The 23700-nt window shown below is 38.8% G+C and overlaps 1 long non-coding RNA gene across 1 annotated transcript in view; it reads right to left on the minus strand.

Annotated features, from left to right (window-relative positions):
• Positions 1–298: 298 nt before the first annotated feature.
• LOC117882556 overlaps positions 299–23700 on the minus strand; it is a 42623-nt gene continuing 19221 nt past the window's right edge. Inside the window, exons 3-6 of the long non-coding RNA XR_004647039.1 lie at positions 9251–9381; positions 4616–4674; positions 3154–3242; positions 299–381 (exon numbers count right to left, since the gene is read on the minus strand). This is a non-coding gene — a long non-coding RNA (uncharacterized LOC117882556). The remainder of the gene's footprint in view (positions 382–3153; positions 3243–4615; positions 4675–9250; positions 9382–23700) is intronic.

Consider the following 23700-nt stretch of genomic DNA (forward strand, 5'->3'; position numbering starts at 1 on the left):
AGGTCAGATTAGCCTGATTTAAATGAAAGTGACATAGTCACCTTATTTTTCAACTCCTTTTCATTACTCTGCCCCATGATTTGAGATACTATTTATAATGTAACAAACAATCACGTGGCTTTATCACATCACTCTATAAATAATTAAAAAAACTGGAGAGAGAGGTCTAAATAGGATATTTGTACAAGAAGCGGGGAGGGAGGTAGATGAACACAGACAGGGATAACTTACAAGGAGTGATGTACTAAAAGTATCACTAGCTTTAGCACTTTTAAAGTTTTGACTAGTTAACCACCTACTTGATTTCTGTTATTTTCTTCCACCACAATTAATTGCCCGAGGAAACCTCTGTAGACATCAAAATTTCAACATATTTTTGGTCTGTGAAGAGAATGTCACTTTAGTGGTTTCATTTCATAAAAACCAACACAGGTTAGTATGTATTCCGAATATGTATATCATACTGTTCCAAAACAAGATGGAGCTCGAGCTCTGAAGCCTAGGAATGGGGGTTGGAACTCCAGCCCAAGCAGCAACTTGAAAGCACTGTTTATACAGCTATTTTCAGCACACTAGTGTGAGTCCTACCAGCCCAAATCTGCAGGGCCAAGATGAAGACTCACCCTCTATCCTGAACATCAGGCTGGTGGGAACTAAGAAGACTGCAGAACTGCACTGAGAGATTTTGCCTCTGCCAATTGAAGAATGTGGAAAACCTCTCTGCTGCCCTCCAGACCCTCGCCCATTACTTCTCCTGATTCCATGCTCTCTCTTTCAGGTTTCTGAGCAGATGCCTGATCTCATGTCCTTCACTGGAGGAGCCACTGGGCTCTGTATGGGGGAGACCCTCTAGGCTGCATGTGAATGGTTAAGAGTCCTGGAGGAGGTGCTGAGCAATGTAATGGATAAAGCAGCACTATGTAGTATAACACTGCAGCCCTGTATCTTTGACCATAGGCAGATTGTTGGATGTGGCATTCTGCCCAATCCTAAGGCGGCATGGCTGCTTTTTTTGTTGTTGTTCTTGTTCCGCTCCGGCCGCCCTGTAGGGGGCAGCGGCATGGAGAACCAGAGTGCCCTGCAGGACAGTCCTCTTCCTTCCCTCTCCGCCGACCAGAGCGGAGCCCTCGCGGCAGGCGGCAGGAGGCGGCGCAGCAGGAGGGGCCGTGTGGCAGTGCCCCTGCTGTAGCCCTGGCCGCCCCCTTCCCGCCCGCTCCCTCCCCCTCCCCCAACTGGCCCGTTTTTTGTTTTTGTTTTTTTTTTTGCTGGCCCTGACCATAGGCCCACTTGGGATACTGCTCTAAGCCGAGTCTCTCTGGTTTGAGTCGGGGGGTGGGGGAGGAATCTCTGTGCAGAGCAGAATGGCATTCTAGGCCCTGGTCTCTGTGTTCCAGTGTGGTTGCTAGGCAACGTGGAGTGAGGCTATAGGGACACTGTCCATGAAGTTGACTGCTCTGCTGTCCTATCATAGCAGACTCCGGTAGAGAAAAGGATTTATGGTGCAGATCCTTAGGGTGATACAGTTGCCACCATTCTGGATATATAGAAAAGTGCCCTATGTGCTGAGCTATTTGCTTTTCCGGAGTGGGTGTTCCAGGAGGGAAAGGGTGCGGGATTCAAGGTGGGACAGAGGTAGCCAGATAGGGGATATGGAGAAATACCAGAGGGGAGCCAGCAATAAGGACCTATGGGAAAGTTGAGGGGAGAAGTAGTAGACTTGAGGGAATAATCACTGCTGGCCAGAAAATAACAATGCTGTTTCACAAAAAAATGACTGCTGTCAAAATTTGTTTTTGTTCCAACGCAGAACAAAACTGAAACCTTCAGAACTCTTTTGAGTGGGGGGCGGGGGGGGAAGAGAAAGAAACCCAGCCCAGAATTGAGTGGTGGCTAGGAAACTTGCCTGTGATGTGGGAGACCCACTTAAGTGCCCTATGTGCTGAGCTATTGGCTTTTCCGGGGTGGGTTCACCAGATACACAAATTAGGGCGTTGGGTTATTTGCATAATATCTCCAGATTACCATACATTCAGCCTTCATAGGTATGCAGACTGTAAGGCCACTGCTCTTTGGTAGGCTAGTGTTTGTAGATACTGTATTCTGCTGGTCAGACAACCACACATGAAGTATAAAAGCTAAAGGACCTTCTGCTGGTTAGGCTCTAGAATTGATTCACAACTAAGACTGGATAGGTGCAATGGACCTAATGTGTTAGAAAGTCAGGAGGGTAAGTCAGTGGAGAAGCCAAATAGAAGTTATATTGGATTGGGAAACCCCACAACTGAATGGAAATGTTAGTATCTCTATCTTCTGAAAACTCATTAAAGCTAATAAGTAAGACCCTGTTGTTTGCAGGTGTAATACAGATTTACAATGAAGCTAAGCATGGTATCTCAAATTGCCTTATGTAAATGTGGGAAAGCAAAAAATATGTTTTTGCAGCTGCTTTAAAAATGACATCTTGAAGCTTTTTATGCCTTTTTTATTGCTAAGAACTCTAAATATTGTAATGCTGTCATTAAGCAAACTTGTAAACAAATGCAGTTTTGCTTCCAAACCTTTAAAAAAAAAAAAAAAAAAAAAAAAAACCCCAAACCTACACAAACAAACAAGAACTGGCAAGTGCTAACTTGTCTTGCACCTGTTTTTCAGTAGCTACATAACCTAAAAGAAAACAAATTAGGGACCAAGTACTCTTAATTAAAATAACGTCAATGAAAGCAGTTTGGTGAAAGCTGTTTGCATGGGGAATTCCTCCCCAAATAAAAGATGAAAAACTTTATGGCCAATTAACAGTGAATTGTGATGCACGTCCATGTCATTTTGTATTTAAGTTTTTTTTAAAAAAAGACAAGCTTGGCTGATGAAAATAGAGATGGCTCTCTCTCCCCATCTATCTTTCATAAGTGTCTCAGAAAAAAAACATGACAGCTAAAGCAATGTGGTACACTTGCACAAGATATGTACCACTGAAGAATTACATTTTATTAATTTTTACTGTCCCTTCTTGGACCACCTTCTGCTATATATAGCTGGACAAAAAGATTACATTTGTAGAGACAGCCTACGAAGCAGAAGAGGCATCACAAAAGATATCAAACAATATGCTTCAAAAGGCCCAAATTCAATGAAATTCTTAAGTACATACTTAACTATTTTGCTGAACTGGGACCCAAGTGAATCCATATGCAGGGCAGAAGGACTGAAGATCGTACCTGGAAAAGTGCAGCATTATGGAAGCACTATGGAATAAAAGCAGATCGGAGAAGCAGTCCAAAATAATTCTTGATATTTCAGTACTGTAAAAAAATTCTAAGAATTTTTTATTTGTAATTTTATGAGCTAAAATCATTCTCATATGCAAAAAATAAATTGCCTGATTCTCCTCTCATTTGCATCAGTGTAACAGAATTGACTCAAGTGGTGTTACTCTTGATTTACAAGAGGATGAGTGAGTAGAGAAAATAATTAGGGGGCACAAACACAGACATGGGAATGTTGAATTGGTGAGGTACATTAAGTTAATCTATTTCTTTATTTTCCATTTGGAATAATAATAAAGAGGGCCCATACATAGGCTCTGAACACCGTGACAGTTATTTAACATTACAAAAACAAAAACAAATTTCTATTTGAAAACTTCTAACAACTAGCAGCAGCTCTAAATGCAAATATTAATACCCCAATACATGTGGCCATTTTTCTAGGTATCACTTCTTGATATGGCTGTTCTACTACTTTGCTAATTGAGCTTTTTTGCATGCATGGGTTAGGGATTTCTGGGTTTTAAAAAGTGGTAACATTTAATCTATACTTACATTGATAAAAACAGTTAATAGTTAATAATTAATGAAAAAATTACAGCCAACAAACTTGAAGCAAAATTGTAGGTCTAAAAATCTGACAGATTTTTAAATTGAATACCTAAAAAAATTAAATTTGCTACAGCATTCAAATGAATTATTAAGGTTCAGTTTGTGTATTGGGGGCACACAACGCTCTTGGGAACATGTTTCTAGACTCAAGCCACTTTGAGGCAAAACTTCTTAAGAATCTTGCCAATCCTTTGTTTTAGAATTAGACTGTTCTACTTCTGTGAGCCAAATTCTGCTCCCTTTACTCACATGGTTAGGTGTAAGAACACAGAGAAATAGTATCAACTGATGGCCTGATTATCCCAACCTTACTCAGATTGATTTCAGTGGAACTACTCATGGAATAAGATACTGCTTAGTGTAAGTAAGCATGGCAGAATCTGGCCCATGGATATTAAATACATTTTCACTACCAATTTAGAATGCCTCTGGGCAACTTAAATGACTAAAAATTAATAATAATAGATTTATACAGCACTATAGTCACAAATAAGAGACAGTTGACCAGATCCTCAGCTAGTGTAAATCTACATAGCTCCACTGAAGTAATTTACACCAGTTGATGATTTAGCTTGGTATTTTTAAGGCACCTGCCACCTTCATATCTAAGCTATTCAGCAGAGCACTTAGGCACATGTATTAAGCCCGTGTGTAGTCCTATTGATGTCAGTGAGGCTACTCAGGACATGCTTAAGTGCTTTGCTGGATTGGGTGGTCTAACTCCCCACTCCTGCACTCACCGCAAACTGGATGCCTGTAGTCGAGGGGCTCAGTGTGGCACACCTTACAGGATCAGAGCCTAAGTGAAGTACAAAAATGCATTATGTCTCATTCTTTCATGAATAGTAACATATAGATTTAAGAAAGATGTAATAAGCTAAGTGTGACCTACTGAGAAAGAGTTAGAAAAAAAAGGGATGGAGTTGAGGAAGGAGATTAACACAACATAAAATCTTGAAGTAATCTGAATGCTGGTTTCCATTTTTTTTAAAAGATATTTGTTTTGTAAATCAGTGCCTGGGTATCACTGTTGGAAAATCTACTTGAAAGAAGTGAGTCTATAGAAAGCTTTTTATATTTGTTTTGACGAAGAGAGAAATTATCTACAGATTGGTATTCGTCATATAGACAAACCAATCTCATTTGCTCAATAATGACTTTAAATTTATGACTAAATGAGAGCAACTCACTGGCATAATATTGTGACAAGAATCATTCCATCTGGGTTACAACAGCTTTGTGCAGCAGGGCTGAGATAATGATGAAGAGAGAAAATTACTAATCTAATTCTTTATTCTCAGTCAGATAATGAAAAACTTTGCTTGTTTCTGCTAATGTGGAAATAGTGTTATGAACAGACTGGTACTTTGGCTTTGATATACTGTGCAGATATTTTAATTAACTCAGGTTGATTTTAATATTAAACTATTTCTTTGTATTTTGGAGAAGGCAAGGAAGTTCACATTTTGTTCTTTTTAAACAACGTATTAAACCTGCATGGAGGCAATGACAGAGGAAGCTATTATGGGTCAGATTTTCAGACACTGGCCTTCATTCAGTTGCAAATAATTGAGGGTGTAAAATTACACCTATAATTATCTGTGACCATAAAGATGAGACCCAGCTAAGGCCAGGCTGAAAAAATTGACTCAGTTACATATTCCATAATTCACAGCTATGAGATGTTGATTTATAAATCCTAGGAAAAGAAGCAAATTAGTCCTAACAGTGTCTTATTTAATTTGACCTTTTAAATATCATATTCTTTTCTAAAATGACTTTTTAGAAAATCTTGTATCTCTACAAGTTGGCTATTTACTCATGAACTATATTGGGTCAGATTTCTTTCTATTTCTACATAAGTAAAATCGGAGGCAAGAGGAGAGAGTGAGAATGTGAACATTATTCAGATGACATAGCCACTTTTAAATATAAATAGAAGTATCTGTAACTTAGCCTTAAACGCTATTTACAAAATTTGAAACAGACCTGTACAGGGTGTAGCATACATATGTGTATGTATTTATACACACAGAGACAAAATTCTGATAGATGACATAATTAATCAGATTCATTACTTCATAAAAGTCTTTTCACCAACAAACACTATTAGATATATGAACAGCAAAGTGATGCTTTCATATTTGGGTGGGATGGAGTCATTGATATATTCTATGGCAGATCATCAGTATTTAGATAACCAAATCAGTACTTAGGTTATTCTTCCTATTGCTAAAAATCACACAACCATTCTCATTTCATATTCACACAAATATAGCTAAAGAAATATTTTGCTCATTACTCTGTAGAATACCTGCAACTAGAGGTGAATATTGTTGAAATGGATGAAGAAAAATGGGTTATTTAAGACTGTGGTATTGTGGAAAATCACCTGTTGTAAGTTAATGATGTTACTGTAGTTTAAAAAAAAATGGCTGGGGCTTAAACAGCTTTCTTAAACTATAGTAGGAATTGTGACTAGTAGCAATGCTAAACAAGAGGCTTTTGGTTCTAATTTAGGACTAAACCACAAAGTTTGGCAAATAACCGCACCTTAAGCAGGGGATGGGGGCACAGTCTGGCTTGCCAGTGGAAGGGGTATACCTCTTTAAGGGCAGAGAGAGACAGACAGTTGCTGCAGAGGCAGGTGACCAGAAGAGAGGGGAGATTATATCAATTGGAGCCAGGTAGATATTGAAATAATCATGGCGTTACCTGCACTGTACACTTTTATATGCCGATACTCCCAGGCACTTAATAATAAAGTTGCAGCCTAATTAAACCACATCCAGTGTCTCCTACCATTCTTCTGGTATAACTGGACAACATGCAGATGTCATCGTGTTGCAAAGATAGCCCAGAGAAGTTCAGAATGGACTTCAGGTGACAGAATAGAACAGTCATTGTATGGGGAAATGGTTGGCTTCTCTTTTTCCCTGTACCCCATGGATGGCTTCCAAGTGTACAGCACTTTAGAGGATATGTATGAAATTACTCTATGGAACTGTCTATGTAAGTGAGAAAACATATGGAAAGTATGGGAGCAGCTATCTAAAAGCTTCATGTAAAAACAATCGATAGCTGCAAAATTGCTCACTTCACTGCATGAAAAAATATTATTGCCTTGAACTTAAAGTCCTTTCTCTGCAGTTTCCTTGGCAATGGGGAAAATATCAAACTGGCTGTTTAAATGTATATTATTTTTTTCTCCAAAGTTTCCTTGCAAAGCTAGTAAACTTGAAGTAAGTAACTACTCCACCTTTGATTTAACTGCTGACACAGTATAAATGTTGAATAAGCACTCAGGAGGCAGGCTGGATGGCGAGGAGGTCCAAACACTTACTAAATGCATGAGCACTCAACTCAGTCTGTGTCTATGCAGGGTTCTACAAAAATCCTATAACAAATCTAATTTACACTGGGCATGCTCAGAGGCTTAACACAGATAATAGCCCAGCCATAGTAGCATGGGCGTGACAACATTTCATTTTCATAATCTTGCCTGTATTAATAACTTGCTACAGAGCCTTACAATTTTGGTTTCCCAAAACAGGAACTTTTTGACTTGGTGCTGAGATATAGAAACCCCTTTGATGTGTTATGATGCTGCCACACTGTTTGAATATGCCAAACTCAAAACCAAGAAGCTGGATTTTCATTCTGTCACTACAAACAGTGCTGGTCCAAGTGGGTTTGTATTTGCTCCATGCTGTTCACCCATCTTCAGTACACATACATACTATAATACTTTATCTTGTAGTTTTTTACTCTTTATCTCTAATGCTGCAGTACAGACCCTGTTTTGATATGCTAGGAAGATGAAACTGAAATTGCAGCTCTTTTTTTCTTTCCTTTCTGTATGTTCTCTGTCAGCTCTCTGGTGCAGTCTGTTTTTCCCCAATTTATGTGAAATCAAATGAAACAATATGTAAGTGAAATAAATAAATGCCAGTCTTCATTGTTTCTGACTTCGGTGCATATTGGAAAAAAATATATTTTTTAAAAACCACATACTAAATGATATGATGTGTAGAGAATCTGTGTCTGGAGTCCAGCAGGTGTTCCAAATGTAAGTCTCCATGTCCAAGTAATGTTATAATTAGAACTAGAAGCTCTCTGGGTGAGGCACTGTCTTTTTTTAGTTCTGTTTGTACTGCACCTAGCACAACGGGGTCCTGACTTGGTTGGCCTGCATGCACTGCCATAAATGCTAAATAAGTAGATATTGGCAAACTATCACAATAGAGAGAAAATACAAAACAGAAATGGAGATCAACACAAATAGTCAGATAACGTTGAGCTGCTGCAAGGGAAGCATGAGCAACCTACTGTAGGGTATCAGATCCCTTTAAGATCCCAGCTCTCTGGCAGGTAGAAAGACTCAGAAAAAGCTACCGAAGGAACAATATGCGCAGGAGAAAACTCTAAGGCATATTAACCATTCTCCACTGGTCTCCTGCAGGGACGCCAGGCCCCAACAGTCTCTCCACTCCCCAGTCTCGTGAAGCCACTTGCTAGTGGCCAGTCCTTTAGAACTCCAGCTTTCCAGGAAGCAGGGCTCAGCAGCAGCCTCATAGCACTCAAAGTCCTTTTATGGTTTTAGTCATCTGTGAATTTTTACCTGTAAACTGACATCAGCAGAACTACCAATATGCATCTGGAGACTATTCATGGACCATACACTGGGGTAAGGATAAGGGATAGCCTAGCCAATAATACTGGTAGTCACTGGTACTTGTAACACTATTGAAAATAACGTTACAAGTTCTGTTCAACTGAATATATAGGCAGTTAGATCCTAGAAAAAAAATGTGTTAGTTGGGATGCAATTCTTTTTAGAATCTGATTGTTCCTTGCCTCATTCTCTCTAACTGGAATAACTGATTATGATCAGACATGCGTACAGGATACCCATACTTAACAAAAAGCATTACATGATGTCAAAGACATTAGTGTGAAATAAGGATATGTAAATAAAGGAAGGATATGTAAAAACAAAAATGTAAACTATAAAAGGGATAGGTTGGGCAGTTTAAATTATAAGCGTAAATATGTCAGAAAAAGGCATTTTATTTTGTCCATACTTTACATTTTAAAAATAATAAAAAAGGCCAAAACATAAATTCAGCAAAACCATAACATTAAAAGACATACAGAGCTATATTGCTTTTATTTTTTATTCCTTCTTCCCTCCTGCCACTTCCAGTCCCCCACCCCTTTTTATTTAATATACTGTAAGATCTTTGGGTCAGGGGCTTTTTCTTCTTTTATGTCTGTAAAGCACCAACTGTAATTTGGATGCAAGATAAACAAACAATATATGAAAATCATCACATGGTGTGCACAAATCGTATTATAATGTAGGGAAATATTACCTGCAGCGTGACAAAATCTTCTGCTTTCATCACAAAAAAATGCCTCCTACTGTGAGATCAATCTGCCTCCTTGGTACCAAGCCTCAGGGTCATCAATCCCAAAATTCCATGTCTTGGTGTTACCGCAGAGCCTGTAGATATAACATGTGCATGTTGGTACTTAAGGTTTCCATAAGGATGCTACCATTACATCAGCCCAGATCAAACACGATAGTAAAAGCCTGTTTGAGTCTAGTAGCCATGGCTTCTACCTTGTTTTCACTAACGTGTATGAATATTAGGCAATATCATTTTCAAGTAGACCCTTCCAATATTCCATTCAGTCTTAATGATTATCTAATAAAACACTTGAAATGGGCATTTTGCCAAATTGGGAACCAAACTGGCCCCAGGATTGAGAAGGTAGGGTGACATAAAGCTATCTTTGTGTGACCCAGGTATACTGAGCACCGCTCCAGTGCACAATAAGTTAAACTACTAGGCAAGACTTGTCCATACATTTTTACAGATCTGGGTATTTGGTGTTTTTTTTTTTTTTAAACACATTTATATCAGGCGTGCAGTTGCAGATTTTTTTTAAATGGATTTAAAATATATTCAATATCATTTAAAACATTTTGACTGTAAAATAAGGTTATTTTTAAGCAAAATATCCATGACCTTTATATATGTTATGACTTTCATTTTCCCCCAGGCGAGAACACGATATTTTTCATAATTCCCTTGCTAAACAACTCAATATTAATTGAAATAATGTGTCATAATGTTTCTTTTTTGAAAAAAAAATTAAAACTATTGCATTTTTTTTTGCTGTGCCACTTCTGGTCACCTTTGCTTATTGTAAATATAATCCCTTCCATAAATGTTTTGTACACAACAGAATATACAATAAAGACAGGTTTCAGAGTAGCAGCCGTGTTAGTTGTATCCGCAAAAAGAACAGGAGTACTTGTGGCACCTTAGAGACTAACAAATTTATGAGAGCATAAGCTTTCATGGACTACAGCCCACTTCTTCTGTATGCATCCGAAGTACTCCTGTTCTTTATACAATAAAGAGATATACTACAGTGCATTATATCCCATTGCAAAAGCTTCCCACTGTTTGAAAATCTGAGAATCTGAAGAAACTATTCCTCTGTTTTTTAGCTAATTTGGTTACAAATAGTCTAATTAAACTGGTTTATAACAAAATATTTTAAAAACATTATAGGTGATGTAGAGTTTCATTTTCCTTCCCTAATAAGAAAGGTACTTTCAGTGTTTAAGGTATTTTACTTCCCTATGATGCACATACTGTATTATCTCATCTTGCAGTTAGGCATACTGAGGCAGGGAGTTTATGTGGTCTGAAGTCACAGGTACCCAGAGTCAGGATTAGAACTGAGAAATTCCTTACTCCCAGCCCTAATCTATGTGTCTCCCCTAACAGAAAGCTATATAAAATTCAAAGACAAACAACTGGGGGTATAGATAAGCACCTTTCTTGGTATATTAATAACATTGCAATTATTATTAAGGGGAGGTTGTGTATTGATTTCTTAAAAACAGTGTTCTGAGTTTGCCACTTTATGCCAAAAATTCTAGAAAATAAAAAGCATGATGGTATAAGCTAACACTTGAGCATCCATTTGATATTTTTAGCCGTAGGATTTTTTCCTCCCTCTTGAAAGACTTAAGGTATTCTTTAAAAAAAAAAAAAAATGGCATAAAAAAGTTCTAAACATTTTGAAAAGCTTACTAATTACACAATTATTCCTTTGGAGTTACAATAGACTCTGCAATGAATCTCTAATTAGAAACTTTAAAAATGTACTACCCAGGAGGTTATGTAGATTACCTTGGTAATGTTTGTAATGTGCGATAGAAGATTAAAAGAACTATATAAATGCTAAATATTATCATGTATTATATTCATTGTCTTAGGACAATACACTACTGTAAACAGCTACTTAACACAGATTTGGTCATGATAGCCCTTTACTGCTCTTCAGAGTCATATACTAACAAGACCTACTTATGAAATGTTTCATGCACATATGATTGATCTGATGAACAGTCACTTCTAAATGATTAGGGTCATTCATGCAGTGAGGGTGACAATGTTAAAAACACCTGCATTCTAACAACATTTTAAAACATCATTATAAAATCATTTCTGGCAAAATTTCACCTTATTTTAAAAGCCCTTTCTAAATATTGTGTTTTAAAAGGTTAAAAGAATAATACAAACAAACATATTTCCTTTTAATTCCACTATAAATAGTTCAATCACAAACAAGACCAGCAAAAGTGGTGTGTATGCTGTCTCATTTGGTGCAGTCCCTTGCAGACACAGAGGTAACTGTAACCCCTAGAAGGATTTTCCAAACAATAGGCCTTTATTTCAGTATAGTCACAACTTACATTGCATGGACCACAATTGAATCCAGGAAGTCTGTACCTCTTGCTGCTAACCACTTGCAAGCATATTGAAGGCACAGTTCACCACAACACTTAGAGGAAAGGGAAATTTATAATTTGTCAGCATAAAATGGAGAGAAGATATGTATAAATTAGTGTAGTAGTTTAGTTAAATAATAACCCTGCCAACCCTAGGTTTTCCCCTGACTAATTAAGGAAAATTCCCTCTGATTGGCTATCCCTTCCCACTCACTCACCTCCTGGAGAGTCACCCACAGCTGCTACATAGGCTGATAGACACTCAACACAGAGCTCCACCTCCTAGCAGGGTAAAGAAAAGGCTGATGCTAGTAAAGTAGAGAATCCTTTGATCTCAGAGCCTGCAAGCAGCTTCTGTTACCCAACTGGTTCTGTAACTATTCATGTGCCCCACTCTCAATACCTCTGACCTCTTTTTGCCTTCCAGTGCCTCAAGTACCTTTTGCCCTCTCTTTGCCCATCCCCTGACACCAAGCCCTAGCTCCCTCTCTTACCTCAGAGTCTTCTGGGAGGAGTCTTGACTGCCTAACCTCCCCCCTGGCTTCAGGGTTCATTGTCTGACTACTTACCTCTGCATCTGCAGTTGTGGGGTGGATGGTGAGGCTGGTCCCTCCCCTTATCCACAGGAAGGCGGGAGAGTGTGTACGCATCCCAGAATGGGCAGGGATGCAGCCTCAGATCCAAAAAGGTATTTAGGCTCTTCACTTCCACATTACACCCCACCCCACCCCCCTAGCCCCATTCACAAACAGTTCCACAGGGGTGCGTCGAGGGAGGGGTTTGCTAGTGCTGATGGTAGGGAGTTCCCCAGTTTTAGATAGGGGAGAAACGCTGCCAGGGGTGCTGGGAACCATTGAACCAAATTGTAAATCCTGTATATGATGGAAACCACTTCAAGCCAGGGGGTCAGGCAGCATCCCTAGCACCTCAAGTTCCAGCACCTATGAACACTGCATAGGAGTTGGAGGACCTGGGAAGTGTTATACTCCCTGACAGGCATGCTGTTTTAAACTGCAGCATTTTATTACTTGTCAGAATCTGTCATCCCCCAGCAGCTTGCACAAGCCCCATTGCTGGAGAGATTTCTAGGAGCACCAAACTCCACTGTAGTCATGTCCCCCTCTCACCTCTGTAGAAGAGTTCCAAACCTTAAAGAGACCATCTGCTGGCAAATGTAGCCTAGTGTTCCAGCTAATTCTTACACCAAAAAATAGTCTAAATTTATACTGAACCTTATAGCGTGTAAATGGTACAAAGGGATCAGTCTGCAAATGAGGTTAGGCCCTGCCTGATGGTGGGAACTGAGTCCTTATCCTGTAGATCATGGCTAGCACCTGGTATCTGTGTAGGGAAGGCCTATGACCCCAGAGGACCGGAGATGGAGGGCATTCCCTAAACTTAAGAGTACAGGGGGTGATATTGAGGATTGTGCCTTTAAGGGCTGAGCTTTCCAGACAAAGTTGTGGGTGAGGGAAGTCTTATGCACAATTAGAATGGGACACATAGATCTTTTGCAAGCACCTGAAGCATTAATGATCACTGAACACCATGTGGAATCTTGGGTCCCTTCTAGAAGTCTCTGCAGTGAAACTGCAGGCATCAGAAGGCAAGTGGTGAGGATTGGTGTGGGGTTAGAGACACTTAGTGGGAATTGGGGAGGGCAGCAGAGGCCTATGAGGGGAATTGAGATGTATGAGAGAGGGTGTGTAGTGGAGTGGGTCAGGCACATCAGGATTCAGAATGGCAACACAGGCACATGGAACACTGAAGAGGATGTTCAGAGGTATATGGAGGGAATCAAGTGTTGGGGGGTCCCTGGCACCAGTCACTTCCAGATGGGGATGGAGGACTCTGTAGGCCTCACCCCCCAGGTGTAGGCCTTGTTCATAATGTCTAGGGACCTCCAGCGTGGATAGAGTAGAGCAGTGGTTCTCAACTAGAGATATGTGTACTCCTGAAGGTACGCAGAGGTCTTTCAGGGGGTACATCAACTCATCTAGATGTTTGCCGAGTTTTACAACTATAAAAAGGCTATTTTACAGGCTATAAAAAGCACTAGCGAAGTCAGTACAAACTAAAATTTCATACAGACAATGACTTGTTTATACTGCTCTACACTTGATCTTAGCCAAAAGGCACACACTGAAATATAAGTACAATATTTATATTCCAATTGATTTACTGTATAATTATATGGTAAAAATGAGAAAGTAAACAGTTTTTCAATAATAGTGTGCGGTGACATTTTTGTATTTTTATGTTTGATTTTGTAAGCAAGTAGTTTGGGGGGTACGCAAGACAAATCAGACTCCTGAAAGGGGTACAGTAGTCTGGAAAGGTTGAGAGCCACTGGAGTAGAAAGCAAGGACTTTGTGGGAAGTGGATGTTGAGGATTTGGGGAGGAACCAGGCTGAGCTGACCCCTTAATTAGAGGGAAAACTGGGAAGTTGGGGATTTTGGAAGGATGATTGTCTGGCCAAGGAATGGGGAGCCAGGCATTAGAACTGAGGGACCAGGTATTGCAGGAGAACTGGTGACATGAGAAGCAGGGAGTGCTCAGGGAAAGAGAGTGCTCAGGAGTAGGAGCAGGAATGAACTGGGGATGCTTACTAGGAAGAATGGGGCTTCACTGAACACTTGGAAACCCCATCCTTCCTCTAGGCCGGGGGTCGGCAACCTTTGGCCCGCGGCTCGCCAGGGTAAGCACCCTGGCGGGTCAGGCCAGTTTGTTTACCTGCCGCGTCCACAGATTCGACCGATGGCGGCTCCCACTGACCGTGGTTTGCTGTCCCAAGCCAATGGGGGTGGCGGGAAGTGGCAGCCAGCACATCCCTTGGCTCGCACCACTTCCCGCCATCCCCATTGGCCTGGGACAGCGAACTTCCCGCCATCCCCATTGGCCTGGGACAGCGATTGGCCGGCCCTGCGGACATGGTAGTTAAACAAACCGGCCCGGCCCTCCACGGTTGCTTACCCTGGCGAGCCGCGTGCCAAAGGTTGCCGACCCCTGCTCTAGGCTTTACCTGTAAAGGATAGGTCATATGGCTGTGCTTTCCCTCCCTGTGTGTAGCTTGGGATTTGGTTTGATGGAAGCAACTGCTGAACTGTGCATTGGGGTAATGGGATTCATGCACAGAATTAATGGGTGTGAAGTAAATGTGTGTGCACACATGAAATGAATGGGGAGGGTGGAGTGGATATGGGAGCATAGATAAGGTCTGGGTGTCAGGATGGGGGTATAATATGAGTGGCTATATGTATTCAGTATGTGCATGCTGAATGAGTGGCTGGGTGGGTAAATGTGGAGTGGATAGATGTAAGTAGTGGAGTAAGTTATTTCTGGATAGTATGTGTGGAATGAGCATGTGTGTGGAAAGGCAGGATGGAGAAAAAGCAGATGTGGAATGAATGCATAGAGTTGGCATGAGAAGGACAAATGAGCAATGTGTCTGCAAGTTGATGAAAATGTATGCATCAAATGTATGTAGCTTTTTTCTTTGTTTGCAAACGTTGGCAGGTAGAAAACAAATCCATAGAGTCAGCCAGCCATGTCCCTTTCCCAGGGACAACTATATGTATCAAGTATCAGAGGGGTAGCCGTGTTAGTCTGGATCTGTAAAAAGCAACAGAGAGTCCTGTGGCACCTTTAAGACTAATAGATGTATTGGAGCATAAGCTTTCATGGGTGAATACCCACTTCGTCAGACGCATGTAATGGATATATCTGTATCAAGCAAAGCACATCAGTTGAGTAAACACTAGAAATTTAACAAAAAAAACCTGACATCCATTTTGGAGTTTCTGACCTAACTCCCACAGCCTGGTTTCCAAGCTCTGCCTTCTTCCAAGCAGTCTCATCCTCTTGTTCCCAAAACAGCTGATTATGTGTTCCTACTCTGGAGCACCTGTGTAAACCTGAGTTTTTATTAATCTCAATAATTCTGTTTGCCTTGGACAAGGTGGTCTCTGTACCGTGTCACAGGATCCTCTCTCTTTAGCCATCAGATTAGTCAGATAAAATGTTTACTGAATCATACTCTCAAGAGTTCAATAAAATAATAAATTACACATGGTTTGTAAATTTATGTATATGTTTGCTGCACAGCACCTCCTAGGGAGAGGAGTGATGCTTGGGGAGGGGGGGGGGAAATTAACTGAAATCGGAAAAGTGCCCACCCATTTTTTCCCTCATCTCCTTCTATAGTCTCTTAAATCTAAGCTGCATTGAATTCAGTTCAGATTTTTGTGATGAATGTCTCCACAGAGAGGTAAAAGCTTTTTTGGCTCCCTTGCTGCCAGCCAGTTGGGTTTCTGGCAGGTTGGTATGGTTTTGGAACAAATTTCATGATCACTTTTCACTGAAAATCTAATGTGAGTGCTGGTAAATGTAGGAGTGTTTGCACTGAAGGTTTGAGGGAATTGAGACTTTTCATTAGAGAGAGAATCTATGACAATAGCTTGTTAAGAATTCAATTAAAATCTTTACCTTGGATAAATCTGAATGATGTTGAGACACAACATGCTGCCACTCACCAGGACATGATGGTGGGAAAAGGTTCTTGTTTACAAGCCAGTAATATTTACAAATTGTTCTCTCTCCTTTAAATTTTTTTTAAATCCTCTATCAGAATAAAATAAAACAATGTTCTGCAGAAAAAATATTTGTTTAAAGTAAGCGGGCTATTAATAGACAGCAGTATGTGTTACTGTGACTGCAGCAAGTGATACAGATATTCCTGGGCTGAATCAGACTGTACATATGCCAAGAATGACTTGAGGAGAAGATATGCCTGAACACCAACCTATTTGTGGTACACTATTGTTATCTGGTGTCTGTTGTGTTATAGAGGCATTGGTCAGGACTCTTTAGATAAGATTGAGTCAGGTTTCAATTACCAATCCTATTTTTTGCTTTTGATTTGATAACTTCTGTTACCTTTTCGATTTGTTTACAAACTGGAATGCTTAGATTAGGGCAAGAGAAGAACTTTTCCTGGGAATTTGGAAAATGTAGGATAAAAGATGTTTATATGCTACCTATCAAAACGTAGGTGTGAATGTTAATACTTTCCCCCCATCTGATGGTATTTTGGCCTACATGTTCTCTGCAGTAGTAAGTTTTTAGGGGGGTCTGAATGTCACAGAGGTGCAGACAGGTTTAATTCATGGGGCATTTTCAAGAACAGAATTATCAAGAAACATTTGTCTTCTGACACTGGAGGTACGGGTTGCCAGCAACTGATCTAAGGAAAGACCATAGTGGGATTTAAAGAGGAATCAGATATGGTCAGAGTGATGGTATGACAAGGTATTGTTAGTAGCACCTGGGTCACTGGATTTGTTGAAGCACTGGGAAGAGCAAATTGAAGCCAAATATACATTTTCTGTTGGGGGGATGGTGAGCACCTGGGTGGTAATTGCTGAGCTAATCAGGTAATTGGGGGGATATAGGTGGGAGGAGCCAGCAGCAACAGCAGCTCAGTAGGAAGCTCCAAGGGTGAGCCTGGGCTGAGGGAACCCACCCCTTGCTATAAGCCTGCATTAATCTTTGTTTACCACATATCACAGTGTAAATACATCATGGTGAAAAGGCAGCAACCCAGTATGTGTCTGTGAAACCACATGAACTAGCTAGGTAGTGTGGTTCACTGGGTAGTGACAGAGGCGCCCTGTGAGAGAGGTGATTTTTGGCCCTATTTTGGACAGATTGAATGGGAGAGATTGTTTAAGATCTACTGATTGCACACTTATAAAAGCAAAGTGCATGTTGTTTGGAAAATTTAATCATTTCGAGAGGCACTCTAATAATAGAATTTGTGCAGCATTAAACTTCTACCCTAAAAGTGCATATTGAGGTCAGTAGAAGAAAATACTGGAGCATTCTGCAGGAAGTCATAGTACTCTTAGTAATTATCAGTAGGGTCATCAGTGGCTGAAAACAAAATTGAAAGCAGATGATATAAAATAGAGGTTAAAAAAAAATCTATGAATTAGCCTGTTTAGGATTGTATTGCTAATGTGTATTTTTAAGGGCTCCTGATTGCATAGTTATAAAAACAAATTGTGTGTTGTTTTTACTTAACCACTAAAGGCAAAAATTCCTGCAACAGAATTTTAAAAGTCTAGAATAAAAATGCATGAACAATACCCGTAATCCTTTAAAAATGCTGTGCTCTTTGCTGTTAACTTATAAGAGTGGAAAAAAAGAGGGAGGTTGTAAATCTTCCTGCAAACCATGATTTCAGTTTCTGACTCCCACGCTAACTACAGCAGGTTTTCGGATCTGAGGGCACCAGACAAGGAGCTCTTCTTTGAAACTCAAAGGGATAGCTTTACAGCAGTGATGTGCCTTGAAACTGGAACATTTATTCACAGATCAATGGGTGGCATTGCTTGAGAGACGCTAGCAGCCTTGCAGTCTTATTGCTGTCAGTGTGTTTTGATGTTAGACTGGAGGAGATTTGTCTAACACTTGAAAGGAGACTTGGGAGGAAAAAAGAGAAAAATGAGATCAAACAAAAGCTCTAATTTACATATTGACTAAATAGCAATTTTCAGTGCACATATATTGCTGATTTTAATAGTGAACTCAGCTCCACTAAGGCATTGTCTACAACACACAAAACTTGTATCTCTTTACTTGTATAATTAAGGCAACATAACCACTGCAGTGTGGTATTAAAGTGTTATACTAGCATACCTTATATGGTATAAAAGTGTTTTTACTGGTACAGCATATTCATGTATGGGAATGGGAATAAGCTTATACCTACTTGTCTATGTGCTTTTACATTGATATAACTCTGCCCACATTAGGGGTTGGACCAGCATAACTGTTTCATTAAAAATAAATCACACTCCTAACCAAAATAGTTATACCAGTTCAAAAGCTTTGGGTGAACCAGGTCTTAGGCTAAAGCTCCTGCAAAGGGTTATACTCAGAAATTATGTATCAGAAATTACATGTGACGTAACTGGTCAGCATTTGTCTTGAAATAACCCTTTCAGTCAGGGATTGAATTGAAGTAAGAGCAGTTATGCAGAATTTAAGCATTATTTAAAAAAAAAAGTTGTTGTGATGAAAATCTCCAAAATGTGACTGAATACAGTGCTATCATACTGAGTCTATAACCATTCAACTTGAAACAATGGCTCTTAGAAAGGTGGAGACTACCCATTTTGTCTCAATAAAGTACTAACTCTGAAGCCTTATGAACCCAAGTTAAATCTCAATGTTAACTATATCTAGTGATCATTTTAGTCATAAAAAATCCAGCTATTCTGGGATTGTGAGTAGAGTTAGAGATTTTAAACGAAGTATAGATAGCATACTGTAATAAATCCATGTAATGCAAATAGTTATGTAAATCATCCATGTGTGCCCACATGATAGGGAATCGGGACTAGACTTGTGATTCATCAGTTCTTAAAACACAGGCCTCTACCACTTGAATTAAAGGAGAACTCCTTTAGCTTACCATACTAGTAGGTTTCACTTCCTCCCTGTGGAATAGTCTCTAAAGCGCAATTTTACTCAGTCATGGTCACAAAGCCAGTACATTTCAGTTCCACCACTACCAACCCCTAGCTGACTTATGCTTTCCACTTATATACATTCATTTGGAGTGGAATCTCACTAATGTAAAAATAATGTTCATGCTCTTATGTAGACTGGAAAATTATCTTGAACAGCATCATTCTATCAGTACGATCTCTCTTTCATCTAAATACTTGTCCTCAGAACCTCCCATAAGTTAAAAGATGATAAACACTTTCTCTGTCTTCCTTCCCTGCCATCAAGTGCTACGTCAGAATCTTTGTATAATATCAACTTTGCATCATGCTACTTGTATTATCATTTTAGTATTGATTATGGCTGATTATGATATAAGTGAAAAATGTGCTTATTTCATGTACATAGTTACATAATAGAGGTTTAAAGTCGTATTTTAAAATGAACATTACAGATATTCTTTTAGAGCTAGATAGAGACTAGACGGATCTTTTGGAATTGACTCAAGACAGATTTGTGTCAATTAAGGAATAAAATTTGCATACTCAACATAACACAACATTTCTAATTACAATATAAATTGTATGCTTCCCTGTAAGGAAAATAATTTACATCTCTGTGGGGTTTGAGGGTTTTTCGTCTCTTAGTATGTTTAAATCCCTTTTGTCGGCTGGAATCATAACCCAATTTTTGTCTCTAGATTTTTGTTTGCCTGTTTCATGCTGGGGGGAAAATGCATAAAGTATATTAGTTTTATTTTAATTCAAATAAAATTGTACTGTTGGTACTGTTTAATAGAGACACTTAATTGGGACATACGTTTGGTAAATTATTTCCTGCAGTACATTTACCCTGTTTATTCAATGTTTAATCTGATACTGGTGAATTATGTATCTGTAAATTTTACCCTGTAGTTCAAAAACCATTTGAAGTAAACTTTCTAAATGTCTAAAGAAGAAAGCATTCAGGAAGAAATATAGGTAATAAAGAAAACTGCTTAGTAACTTGTGTGGAGACAAACACAGATCAGAAAACAAGTGACTGTGGACTTAATACCTATTTTAGGTATGAAATGTACATGTGTACCAAGATATATAACTGGGCACATTTTATAAAGAAACATTAATAAAAGTTTTAAAATAACTCTAGTTAAAAATGTGTATAAAGCAAGCAGCGTAGCTGAGGGTCTGATCCAAAGCACACTGAAGTCGATGGAAAGACTCCCATTTATTTTATTAGGCTTATGAAATCAGATCCTGACTCAAAGATACACACCTACATATCTGAATGAGAACTGAGCCCTACATATTGAGAGAAAGTGAAAGAGAATGGAAGATTGGAAAAGTACGTATTCTTTTATATGAAAATCCTGTAGAATTTAACAGGGAAGAAACCAGTAGGATTCTTTAGAAATTAATCTTCCATCCCACGTAATTTAATAGGGAATTATATCCTTTCTAGAGAATATTTGAACAAACATATAGAATTGGATAGAGAGTTATGCCCTGCTATAGAATTCCATACGTTCCTTTAAATATTCTAATAAAAAATAGGACTCTTCCATATAGTAAAAGTAAGTGAATCTTAAGGGCCATAACTTCTCCTTCTGCACAAAATCCACGATTCTCATGTCTCACAAGCTTCATTGAGTCATCTCTTTGATGAGGTAGGAGCTCTGGTGGTATATGTAAAGCACGGAGTGGGGGCAACAAAACATTCACAGATTGAGAATCCGCAGATATATACAATACAAACTCCACAGATGTTGGCAGTGACAGATTAGCCTTCATGGGGCCAGAGATGACAAATACTGATGATTCTACCCCACTTACCAACTCCATCTAAAGAAAAATTGTGAAAAAACACTTCTGTAGTCTGCTGGCACCAGATTTGGCAAAGGGTTAAACCTGCAAGTGTATGTGAAAATATTATGTATTACAGTGTCAAATCAGAGTTTGCAGGCCTAGCACTTAGAAAAAAAAATATATTTTTACTTGTATGGAATTAGTGAGACTCAGCAAACATGGAACCCCATGATGCCATTGTTGCAGAGTCACTTTTAAGAGCAGAACAGCATTTTAATTATTCACTAGGTTCCAGGTGCTAAAAAGATTTAATCCTGTTACGTTCAGAAGCATAAACCTTCTCACATTTATACGTGAAGGACAGAATACATCCAGTGATAAATATGTAACCAGAAAGCCTTTCTAGTTTTATAAAATAATAGTACTAGGTGTTATCAGTTTATTCCCTTATAGTAATTAATTTCGCTCCTAATCTTGCAGTCTTTGTGTGTAAATTTGTTTTTGAATAATCTATAACTTGCTTCCAGAACAGTCAAGTGAAAGGTAGTTTAGCAGAATCTGAGCAACTGTACCCTATGCTGCTTGATGTATACAGCAACAGTCCAAATTTGACAGACTTGCTTTAAAATATTTTAACTGGTATCCAGAGGAGCTTTGTGAAGTAAGGAATTGGAAGTCTGAAGGACAGATGCTGACCTATATGTATTCTGAAATTTGCTCCCGGTTAGTAGATGATGGAGATGTCTTAATGGCTTTTTGATTCTAAAAGAGTTATTCATGCTCCAATTTTTTTCTCCTCTGTTCATGCCAGGCAGTGTAGCATAAGTATTCTGTGAGCAGGGGTTTTCAGCAAACACAAGTATCTGATTAAACGTAGGTCTGTTTGGAACAGGACTCTATTGTAAGAGATGACATACCTCTACATTTTGTTCTATCTGTGATTTTTAAAATATTTATAGACAGATATAAATTTACCTAGAATTATTTTAAATTAAATTTTAAAGGAATATGGTATTATGTATTTAAACAGCATATTTTTCAGTGAAGGTAACATGAAGAAAAGGATTGTAAAGCTTTTAATTTTTGAGGGTTTTGGCCAGTCAGGCAGGTTTTGAGAACATTTTCATTGGCAATATAATTTTTTTTCTTTTAGGGATATTTTACTAGAGATTTATTCTATAATAAATTGAATATCCTTTCAAGTCTCTTGTGGAAAAAGTACTTTTGGTAAGCCTTTCACAATAGTTTTTCATTTGTTGAAGGGTCATGTTTGTATATTTTAAAAAAAGAAACAACCCTTAAGATGTCTGATGATCAATATATCTTCAGATTATCTAGAGCTGTATGCATTTGCCTTGTCATATTTACCTTTTCAGCATTTAAGGGTCCTGGGACTTGCTCTGAGTTTTGTACAACACTAAGAAAACTCTTTACTAAATAAACATTTCTGTACATCTTTTCTTCTGCTTATGTACTTTTTGTAATGTCAGTACAATACCAGGAAAGTGTCCACTCTAAGTAAAATTTGTATCTGTTTTAACCAAAGGAAAATATAATGAATTTATTTGCGTTGCAATGTGGAGACTTGGGTAGTTTCACTATGCCACGGCTTGGGCAAACCTTTCTTTGGTTTTGATCTTTGTGGATTTGCCCCGATTTTTATTTTGAGTGTCAGGTTTGAACAAACTCAAAATCTCAATTGAGTTCCATATGTTTTCTCATGAATGTTGTGAAAATGCAAACTTCAAATGATTTCAATATAACACCATAATTTGGTTGCTACCTATACTGAGGTTGAAAGATTTGTCAATCTTAGTGGACCCTTTGTCAAAAAAGGTCTGAATATAGGACTTGTAATGGAATAAGAGACCAGATGAGTTTCGTATAGCTTTGTCAACATTTCACATATCTTGGTTCATTGTACCTGATCCATTATAGGAGGGGAGGGAGTATTCTGTATATTTTGTCTTGAATCTGTAGGTTTAAGAGATTCTGGGATAATACCCTTGAGAATATGTAGTTGCTTCTAACATTTTCTGAAAGTGCTCCTATTTAAAACTTAAGATACAAAGTAAAAACAATTTATGAAAAAATATATTCATATCAGTCACCCTAGGACTAATGCCCATATAAAAACCTTCCTGCTTCATCCACATTAAAGTTCTCCCACCACCCTACTTGCTCTCAGTCAAGCCATCTCCAGGGAAATCCTGAGGAAATTGATGGCTTTTGATAATGAAAACAGGACATCTGGACTGTTAAGGGATTTTGTTGAAAAACTGATATTAAAAAATTATTTTAAGGTGATGTCTGCCCTTTTCATTACAGTGCACATTTGGAGCGCAGAGCAGATGGCTTACTGAGCCCAGCAGTATGTTGACTGAACTTGAATGGCTGTATTTTTCAGAAAATTCTTAAATACTAGAGTCTAGAAATGTTAGGCTTTGATCTGAATTCCTGGAATATGAAAAGGTGAAAAAAGCTTCAATAGCCATAATGTGTATGTATCCTGAAAGGCTGTTTTAGTCCTGAGCTAAATTGATTTCTGCCTCCATGCAACTGTGTTTCTAACCCAAGCATACTAATGTGCTGCAGGCCTCCTATGCACCAGTTATTTCACTTGACTGCTATTATTATGGTTAAAGACTGTTTTCATAGCAGCATTACCAGTGCTCCACTCCAAAGCCTATA

This window comes from Trachemys scripta, chromosome 9 (genome assembly GCF_013100865.1).
Source record: "Trachemys scripta elegans isolate TJP31775 chromosome 9, CAS_Tse_1.0, whole genome shotgun sequence".
In the NCBI taxonomy this organism is placed as follows: domain Eukaryota; kingdom Metazoa; phylum Chordata; order Testudines; family Emydidae; genus Trachemys; species Trachemys scripta.